This window comes from Chionomys nivalis, chromosome 3 (genome assembly GCF_950005125.1).
Source record: "Chionomys nivalis chromosome 3, mChiNiv1.1, whole genome shotgun sequence".
Classification (NCBI taxonomy): domain Eukaryota; kingdom Metazoa; phylum Chordata; class Mammalia; order Rodentia; family Cricetidae; genus Chionomys; species Chionomys nivalis.
The window spans coordinates 47,287,261-47,298,106 of NC_080088.1; the positions used below are offsets into that span (position 1 = coordinate 47,287,261).

General features: G+C 37.0%; 1 pseudogene; it reads left to right on the forward strand.

The window, feature by feature from the left end:
* The first annotated feature begins 2,929 nt into the window (after positions 1-2,929).
* Positions 2,930-9,575, forward strand: LOC130870974 (cell surface glycoprotein CD200 receptor 2-like; annotated as a pseudogene).
* Positions 9,576-10,846: the final 1,271 nt, after the last annotated feature.

The following is a 10,846-nucleotide window of genomic DNA, read 5'->3' on the forward strand; positions in this document are numbered from 1 at the left end:
AGGCACTTAGTGGTATGAACACTTCTGATTGTCCATCATTTCTGAGGACAAAGTGTCAGCACCTCCATTTATGACTGTGAACCCATCTACATCTCTTTAATTAAATTAAATTTTGCTTTATGTGGTTTTAAGCTCTGCTACTAGGTATGTACTTCATGATGACAATTAAGATTTTACAGTTTTAAAAGTTTCTAGTAACATTCTTTGTTTTTGAAGAATCTTTCTGTTATTAATATAGACTCTAGTTCCTTTCTTCACTTTTCCCTCTCTTTTCCCCTTTCCTTCTTTCCCCTGTTTCTCTTTGTATAAATTTCAGAAGATTGTGTCATTAAAAGATTTTGTCTGTTTTATCTAGATCATCCAATTTCTTGTAATACAATTCTTTATAGTAGTCTCCAACTTTTCTCTTAGTGTCCGTTGTAATTCAAATATTGTTGTTTTTGTTATTTGATGTTAGTAATACATATCTTCTGATATTTTACCCTCTAGTTTGGCTAGTTGATTGATTTTCTTAACTAGTCTTGCAAGTTGATTGTTAACTTTATTGATCCCTTGAAAGAATCAGCTTTAGCTTTGTTGATATCCTCTATTCTCCTATGTTTACTGACTTTTGACTCTAATTTTTCTTCTGCTTAGTTCTCAAGTTTCTGGAAGTTGGAGTTTAAATTATTGATTTTTAGATAAATTTTTCTTCTCTAGTATAAGCAGTCAAGGATAAAACTTACCCTCTAAGCACTGCTTTTAGTATTCTACAAGTTTTGATAACTTCTATTTTTATTTAGCTCAAAATACTTAAAAATTTTTCAAGATTTCTTCTTTTGAAATCATTATTTAAAAAATTGGTATGACATCATCTCCATAATACTTGTGGGGTCCATTTACTATTGTTGATTTCTATTTTAATTCCACTATAGTCAAGGAGCAGTCATGGTATGATCCCATTCTTTAAAATGTGCTAATATGTTGAGTTTGAAAGATGCATCAGTGTTTTTCAGCACTGGCTGTTCTTTCAAAGGACTTGGGTTTGATTTCCAGTATGCTCTAATTGTCTAATAATAGTATAATCTAATTGTGACTCCAATATAGTATAATATTATGCTATATAATAGTATAATCTAATTGTGACTCTAGTTCCAGGGGATCTAAAGTCCTTTTCTGGCTTTTGATGGCACCAGGTATGTAAATGTTGTACATAGACCCATACAAGCAATATACCCATACATATAAAACAAATAAAAAACTGTATTATGTGTTGTGGCTCAGGATATAATCTATGTTCTTGAAAGCTCCATATGAGCTTGTGGAAAGATATATTCTACTATAGGAAGTCTTCTGTAGAGACATAAGTTATACTGAGCTGGTGACAGAGTTGCTATGTTCAGTTACATCTGTCTGATTTTGTGCCTATTGTTGGTTTCTCCCTTTCTAATAGAGGGATGTTAAAATCTCTAAGCTACAAAACTGAATTTCCCTCTTTCTTCTAACAGCTTATAACAGGTTTGGCTTTTTCAGCTCAACTCTCTGTTGTTATGTACCTACAAGCTAATGATTGGGATTTGTTCTTGGAGGAGAATTGGTGGTGCATCTTTCTACAAGGCCCACCTTTATCCTTGATATCTTTTCTTGATCTCAAATTTTATTTATTTAAAATTAATATAATTATCCACCTTTGGGTTGCTATTAGCACAGAATTTGAAATTCATCTTCCATCATACTCAAACATTCGAGAATGAAAGAGGAATGGTTTCTCAAAAGATAGAATTTTCAACAAGAGTAGAAAGGGTGTGGAGTTCTGAGGTATTAGCGTGTCTACCAAAGTAGCAGAGGCCATGACATCTTTGTTGTCCAAAAATAGAGAAAAAGTAGGTAGTAACTGCAAATCAACTAAAATGAAGGAAGGAAGATAATAGATGAATCATTATTAATCCTGATTCTAAATTTATTGGGGAAAAAAACTACACATAGCCTAGGTAAGATGCTTACCATATGATCAAACAAAATTAATTAGAATTTGGAATATGGAGAAAAGTTGTAACCTATTTTGGATGAGGATGATACTCAACTCTGACTAAGGCTGTTCTTGGAGATTTGGTTGGTACATGGGAAAAGGGGAGGGTTCCCTTATAAAATACTGTTGGTTAAATAAGTTATCTTACATGTGGGAAACAATTAATATCTTGCAATTTTGAATTTCAAAATGTTAATATACTTTCATCCTCAGATGTTATAACATCTAATGTTTTTTTTTCTTTTTTAATTAAAATTTCCAACTGCTCCCCGTTTCCCATTTCCCTCCCCTCCTCCCACACATTGCCCCCTCCCCCCACTCCCCTCCCCCATCCCCACTCCTCTTCTCCTCCCCCCAGTCCATTCCCCCTCCCTCTCGATACTGAAGAGCAGTCCAAATTCCCTGCCCTACAGGAAGACCAAGGTCCTCCCACTTCCATCCAGGCCCAGGAAGGTGATCAACAAAACAGGCTAAGCTCCCACAAAGCCAGTTCATGTATTAGGATCGAAACCTAGTGCCATTGTCCTTGGCTTCTCATCAGCCTTCATTGTCCGCCATGTTCAGAGAGTCCAGTTTCAACCCATGCTTATTCAGTCCCAGTCCAGCTGGCCTTGAAGAGCTCCCAATAGATCAGTTCCACTGTCACAGTGGGTGGGTGCACGCCTCGTGGTCCTGATTTCCTTGGTCATGTTCTCCCTCCTTCTGCTCCTCATTTGGACCTTAAGAGCTCAGACCATTGCTCCAATTTGGGAACATCTAATGTTTTAAAGTGATTTTTTTGGTGAGTAATTTTAGTGAAGGTTAATGGGTATCTATTGTGTTGAATATGACTTTATTGAGAAAGAAGACTTTTACTCTACAGGAAAATACAAAACAGATGTTCTCTTCTTTAAATATTTTCTAGAGTCAAGTCATTCAATTATGGCAGGAAAATGGCAGGAATCACTGGCTTATCAGCATCAGGATCCACAGTATAATCACCATCAGGAGCCACAGGATGATCCATATCTTATTCCATTTGGTAATATTCTTCCTTATGTAGTAGCCGTCATTGAGGAGATAGAGAGTGGGTCTTGATTAGGAAGTAGCTGACACCCTGGCTGTAGTATTCCAGCCTTCCTCTTAGTAAAAGCATCTAGTGGTCCAAGTACTGTGCTGTCACGGGTCTGGAGTAATTGGACTGCTCATTGTTTCCCTAGCAAGGCGCATCCTTGTGTGCCTCTAAATCTTTGTAAACTTGCAGCGATGGAAAGACCATGGGTGTCTTAGTCACTGTTCTTTTGCTGTGAAGAGACACAATGGCCACGGCAACACCTACAAAAGAAAGTATTTAATTGAGGACTTGCTTATAGTTCAGAAGTTTAGTCCAGTATCATCAGGGTGGGGCCATGGTGGCACTCATATTGTTGAGGAAGTAGTTGGCAGCTACATCCTGATCCACTATCAGAGAGAGATGGAAGAGGTTAACTGGACCTGGCATGGGATTTTGAAGCTCAAAGTCCACCCCTGATGACATACTTCCTTCAACAAGGCCATGCTCGCCCGAATAAAGCACATCGAATCCACAACCGTTCAAACAGTTCCATTCCCTAGTAATTAAGCATTCAAGCATATGAGCCTGTGGGGCCATTCCCATTCAAACCTCCACCATGGGTTAAATTTCCTCTCACATCTGTGTTAAAGTCCCACTTTTTTCTTATTTGGTTATGTGGCTTTTATTTGGTCATAAGATGTGAGGTTTGCTTTGTCTTGCCTCAGGAGGCAAGTGACTGAACAACAAGAAAGGGGAAAGCTTTTAGCAAAGCTAAGACTCCTTCATGTAAAAAGCTCCTCCATCATTTCTGATTACGTTAAAGTGAGGTCGTCCTGACTCCCACAGTTGTTGCAGGTGAGCTGGAACAGATGCTCTGATGGAATAAACACCCTTCAGTAAATTTATCAGTCATGTTGCCTTTTGCCAATGTATGAACTGCATGAGTTCCAAAGCAGGAGAAGCTTACAGGTTCTGAAGTTTAATTTAAACTTTCTATACGTGAGCACAATAGTCAGCTTGCATATTTAATTCTCATAGACTATAGAAACAAAATCTATGGGCAAAAATTAGAGCTGACCTGTCTGTGAATTTATACTTATCTAATAGGAAGGATAACATATCTAAGTATTATGTCTGATAATTTTACACATTTTCAATAAAATTATAAATTTTTTATGTTTTTAAAAACATTCATACCTTTTCACTGGAAGCAAATATTTATAACAACTTTTTATTTCTACTGTTTATTATTTTAGTTTTCATGAGATGGTCAGGCTGGGGAAGTTGTATAAAATGTTTTAAAATCAATTGATTTAGCTTATTTGTAATCTGTAAATAAAAATAAACAAAAATTTCTAACTACTTTAATGTAACTGACATGAATTACTTTTAATGACAGTGTCTTCATATTTTCCACATTAATGCTTATCTCAGTCCTTAGGAGGAGGCTTGCTGATTGTTTTGGTACTGATCAAAACTTAGGAGACAAGCACAAGATTTGTTTCATGAGGATCATGAATTGTATGATGACATCAATATTGTCTACCACCAAAATTTTTGTAATTTAATGCAAATTTATTGTGTTTTTATGACTGACTGACTAACTTGACTGTAGCTGAGACTGAGAAGCAATTTTCTGTTTCTGATTTATAGCAAAACTATTGTGTTAACTTCAAATACTTTACATACACACTGATCCACCAGAAATGTGTATCAGATGGCACAGTTGGCTAGTATTTGGATTTGTTTTAAAAATAATGCATATTTTGAACTGTAATTATACTGTTTTTAGGATATGGTTGCCAGAACAAAAGACATTCTAATACAAATTCATGTAATTAATTTTAGGTAAATATAACACTCCAAGTCTTTTATTAAGAGCTGTCTTTGTTTCTCTCTCTCTTACTCTCTCTCTCTTTCTCTCTCTCTCTCTCTGTCTGTCTGTCTGTCTGTCTGTCTCTCTTTCTCTCCCTGTGTGTGTGTGTGTGTGTGTATCTAGGTAGCACTACAGTGTCTGTACAGATAGGCACAAAGGCTATACTGCACTGCCCTCGAACTCCATCAAAAAAGGCAAAATTTATAATATGGGAAATAGCTCTCATAAGTCAGCCTCCCTGCAAAATATCCTACAGAGTAGAAAACAACGAGACCAGTAAAGGCTGCACTGATGAGAGAATCACCTGGGCCTCCACTCCTGACCAGAGTCCTGACCTTCAGATCAATGCAGTGGCCCTCGGTCATGACGGGCTTTATTCATGTCAAATACACACACTCATGAAGAATTTCCAACAAGAATATAGCTTCCATGTGATAGGTAAGTCACAATGTTACATATTGTGGTATTTTAGGTCACCAGATTTTAGATAGAAACAAATGCCTTTGTAATTTGTGACAAGGCTGAATTTTTTCCCTTCTATCCCCCACAATCCCCCCAGAAGTAATCCTAGTTCAAGGGGAAAACAGAACTACAGTTTGTGAGGCAATTGCAGGCAAGCCAGTTGCACAGATCTTTTGGACTCCAGATGGGGATTGTAAAATGGTGACTGCATCACACAGCAATGGCACTGCGACTGTCAGGAGTACATGCCAATGGAGCACAACAATGTGTCTGGTGTCTTCTGTTTTGTCTCCTATCTGACTGGCAGCAAGCTTATGCCCATAGCACTGAATCAATGTAAGTACCCTTTTCTTGTTTAACGAGAAAAACATAATTTATTTAACTTATTTTTCCATGAAAGACAAATATTTGAAGTTCCTTCTATCTGTGATAAATGTGGCCAAAAGTCACTTAAGGGAGGAAAGAGGAAAGTCAAGACAACTCAATCATAATCTTGAAGTAGAAAACATGGGCTAGCTAGCTGCTTGTTAGTTACTCAGATCCATGCTAAGCTTGATCTATCTATCTATCTATCTATCTATCTATCTATCTATCTATCTATCTATCTTCTATCTAACTATTCTTCACAGGAATGGTGCCACCCATATACTGGTCTCTTAAGTGGCTTTAGGCTGTGTGAAGTGGACAATTAAAGCTAAATAGGACAACAGACCCACTTAAGACACCACTAACAAGTTTTCAGTTAACTATCACCTGCAGTTCTTATCATTAAGCTACAAATTCAGGATGTTTCCATAATCTATTTATCAGGGTAAGTGATATGGTAGAACGGTTCACAGAACTGAAAATACACTTTGCTATTTTACTGGTTTATTATGAAGGCTGCAACACAGGGGCAGACAAATTGAAGAGATTCTCAGGGCCCTCTATGGAGGATGGAGCTTAGAACTTCATGCTATCTCAAAGATTTCTGTTTTTCTAGTTCCCCATACAGACACTTTTTAAACAGTGATGTTTATGATTGCTAATAAGCTTTTGTTACATGGTCATGATGGCTTTTCATCGAGCATTGGTGATTAACTCAATCTCTGCCTCTCTTCTTTCACAAGAGGTTCAATGGTGGTGGTGGTAGTAGTTTCTGACCCCAAGTCCCAACTCTCTAATCACAAAGTGATCTTTCTGGTGATAGTTTCCTCGATGAAGCTCTCTAAGAGCTTCAGGAAATCTATCATCTTCCTGGCACACCAAAGATATTTTTAATTTATGGTGACAATTCTTCCAGAAGTTATGTTTCAATAAATGGAGAAGACCATCTATTATTTCATTTTTATTTCTATGTATTTATTTTTCTGAAGTATGGTGTCTCTACATAGTTTTAGCTGACCTAGAAGTCACACTGTAGACCAGGCCAACCTGGAACTCACAGAGATCTACCTTCTTCTGCCTCTTCAATGCTGGGACTAAAAGTATGAGCCACCACACTGACTTTGTATTTTTCAATGTACCTCAAAAAGCCATGTCTTTGTCTTCAGTATAATAAGCTCTTCATAAAAGTAAGAACTATGTTGCTCAGTTGTGCATTGTCGAAGCCTGACACATCACCTGATGTAAACACCTGTAATTGGGTTTTGTAATTTGTAATTTGATCATCATCTGATCTCCACATTTTCCTTCTGTGATCCCAATAGAATTCAGGTTAATTCATTCTAAGGTGGTTTTTCAGGTCGCTCCCTTTCCCTGAGAAGTTCTCCTTTAACTTCTTTCCTTTAGTAGATCAACATGGTTCTATCCTAATCCCATCTATCCCTGACCTGAAGCTAGTGCTGAGTAACCAGTTTGATTCTTCAGATGTATAGAGCATGTCATCCTCAATTAGCACTGTTTGAAGTCTTGTAAGTCATCTAAAACAATCCTGACAACAAAAAAACCTCAGTGGGTTATCAAAAAAAAAAAGTGAGAGACACAATTGGTGGGGTAACAACATGGGATATGGATCTTGTAGGAGTTAGAAGGAGGAGTTGTAGTTGAATATGATCAAGACACATTGTATGAAATTCTCAAAGATATTGTTTTAAATAAAAAAGAATAATGCCTTTTAAAAAAAACTAAAATTTGCATGGGATATACCTCAGAAAGAGGACTAAGGATCTAAACTAGATTTGACCTGACAATATCCTCCCTGAGGACTAACTTTTGTATCAACAAAGGTTCTGTACAAGTTGACTCAAAGGGGAACCACCTGTTAGTACCACCTAACTAAGAAACTTATGAACCACAAAAATGACCAACAATAGTGACAGTCACATCTTGGCAGCAATCAATAGCTGTCTAATTATATTTGAGTCCCACTCAACAGAAGGAAAAGCATGCCTCATACTGAAAACCTAGCCAGCTACTGAAAGTGAGGTCTTTGATCTTAGAGATTAATCTACTACAATTCTTCATTAAACTATCATAATAGTTCTAATAAACTTTTATCCACCAATAAGTGTGGTTTGTAACCCTTATCAAAGAAGCTTTCTTATAATAGGCAGAAACCATTATAGAATGCTGTAAATGGTGAAAATGCAGAGAATGTTAATCATGGGATGTTCAGTCCCCATGGATACATCTACAACAGAATTCCTACACTTAATGATCAGGAAGCATCGTAGAAGAGGATGCAGAAACATTATAAGAGTCATAGGACCAGGAAATCAACTATAATGTTGTGTCTCCTGGAAATGACTGGAAAGCTTTACCCATGAAACTTTAATAATATGGCTGCCTAAACAAGGTCTGAACAAATAAACCAACAATAAATATACAAACCTGGAAGGGGAAAATGTCATGCAGCCTCACCCCTAAACAAAGATCTACAGTTAACTAAGGGGTCTGAGAAGGGGAAGAAATAGTCTTCCCTCAGAGATGGCCCTATATCCAATCCCAAGTAGTCAGTCATGAAATCATGTACATGCAAATAACACCGAATGGACTCAGCAGACTGTATTATATATTATGTATAAATATGCAACAATAACAATTTAGAAGAGCTTAGCAGTTGAGAGGGAACATTGGGCGGTGGGTACAAATAGAGGAGTTTGGAAGAAGAAAGAGGAATGGGTAGAAAGGATACAATTATATTTTTATAAAAATAAAGTTTACATGGGAACTTTTTCTTTTATATAAATTATGGGAAGTATTAGCAATACTATTCACTGTCAAATATTAGTGTCTATCAATCACAAAATCTGGACTTGATTTCTAAATTTGATCTTGAAATAATGATATACAAGTAGTATTTGAATTATAGTTGATAAGGTTTTCTGATTTTGACATTCCATAAAACAATATGATTACTGTAAGTGATTTTACAGCTGTTCAATCTCAATTCCTTGATTATAACCATCATTGAACTGACTTGTCCTTTACCCTTGCCTGTAGTTACAGGTGTCACCAGCACGCTGCCTTCCCTGCTGACCATTTTCTATGTGAAACTTTCCCTCCTGGGGATTATTCTGCTCATCCTAGGATTTGCTTTCTTCCAGAGGAGAAATTATTTCAGGTTGGAACAGAAAACTGAAATAGTAAGACTAATTAGGAAAAAAAAAACATTGTCATAAGTTTATGTTTACAGTGAACTGGAAAAATACGTTATATGACCCCAGTGTGGTTTTTCCTTCTACTCTTCTTCAGCACCAGGCTATCTTTAAATAATAAAGCTCAGGCATAAGTACCCACAGCACTGGCAAGAGCGTCTGCCTTGCCACAGTTTAAACTGAGGAGGGACTTAGCCTAACCCTCTCTCTCAGGAATCAGAGGTAGAAATGAAGTTTCTAAAACTTTTATGAGCTTATTTACAAGTTTCTTGCTATCTATGAGTTTCTGTTTATTTTTGTTTAATTGTATTTTTGTTGTTTACTTTTGTTTATTTCTAGAAAGTGAAAATCCAAATTTCTGAAGCCCATAAATCTGATGACACAATGCAAGAAAACAACCATCTGCAGTCACCTTTGTTGACATCCAGCTTACATGTTCCTAATGTCTTCACATTTGTTAGAAGTCATGTGATGATGGCAGTTATGCAGTATGACTATACAGGCAAAATATTAGTGCTTATCATCATACATGCTATGAACTACTATCTACTCTCTACCTTCCCCATTTCTCAGGCTGAAGAAGAAGATGGCTTAGCAAAAGGTCAACAACAGTGCTGAGTGTATTTCCTTCACCCACATCCTCCATGAATGGCTTCCACCAACTTCCTGTTCCTAGATTCATTTTATGTGATCATAAATGTTACACTTTCAGGTGCTGTGAGAAGCAACATCTTCAAGTCAGTCCACTAACTGGCCTTCTTTGCTTGCTTGCTACCAAGTAGCTAGACAGTTGCCTTTTGTAATAATCATTAAATAGCTAGCTAGGAGCCATTTTTTTAGCAGTATCTCTGCATTTTAAAAGTTGGACCCAGGGAAGGTACTACCAGTATAATGAAGATAACACTGAAAATCCCCTTACTATTTTGAGCCCCATTGTCTCAATTCCCCTTGCTGTCTGCATTGTGACTTACACAGAGATTAGGATGGATCAATATGGGTAAGGGTAAGATACTGGTAAACACTAATAGCTGTACATCAAGAAGAAAAAGATGATGATGTAGGAAGATCTTCTATCTATCTGTTGCTTTCATTGGTTAATAAAGAAAACTGCTTGGCCTGATAGGTCAGAACATAGGTAGGCAGGGAAGACAGAACAGAATGCTGGGAGAAAGAAAGCAGAGTCAGGCAGATGCCATGATTCTCCTATCCAAGACGGACACAGGTTAGGATCTTTCCTGGTAAGTCATCACCTCGTGGTGCTACACAGATTACTAAATATGGGTTAAAGCAAAATGTGAGAATTAGCCAATAAGAGGCTAAAACTAATGGGCCAGGCAGTGTTTAATGAATACAGTTTCTGTGTAATTATTCTGAGGCTAAGCTAGCTTTGCAGGAACAGGGCGGAATGAAAAGCAGGTCTGCTTGCCTCATCACTACAAGATGAGGCTTGAGATTAGAAAATCTCTGCACACAATAAAGAGTAGAAGAATGCTATCAAGATTATTGTCTACTTTAATAGTAGGAAATTACCATGCATTAAGCAGTAAATAAATTCATTATTGTCAAACACATCTAAGGAATGTGCTCTTTTTATCTCCTCTTTCATTGCAATGTCTTCATGTTTAAGTCAGGATAGAAAAAGGAAAGAGATATAATTCTGTAACAGACTAGAAAACACAGGGCAGAGATTGAAAGTAGGTTGGCTCATTATCTCTCTTCCCTGTTCTACTTGTGAAGACAATTCTCTTCCTGATTCTATCTTCATTCAACCTCTCCGACATGTTTTGTACTAGACCTCAAAGTTCGTGGCTCTGGTTACTCACTCCAAGTAGTTTTCTCTAGCCAATAAAAAGATACAGAAATGGCTGTTCTTTAATTTTGAGTTTAGG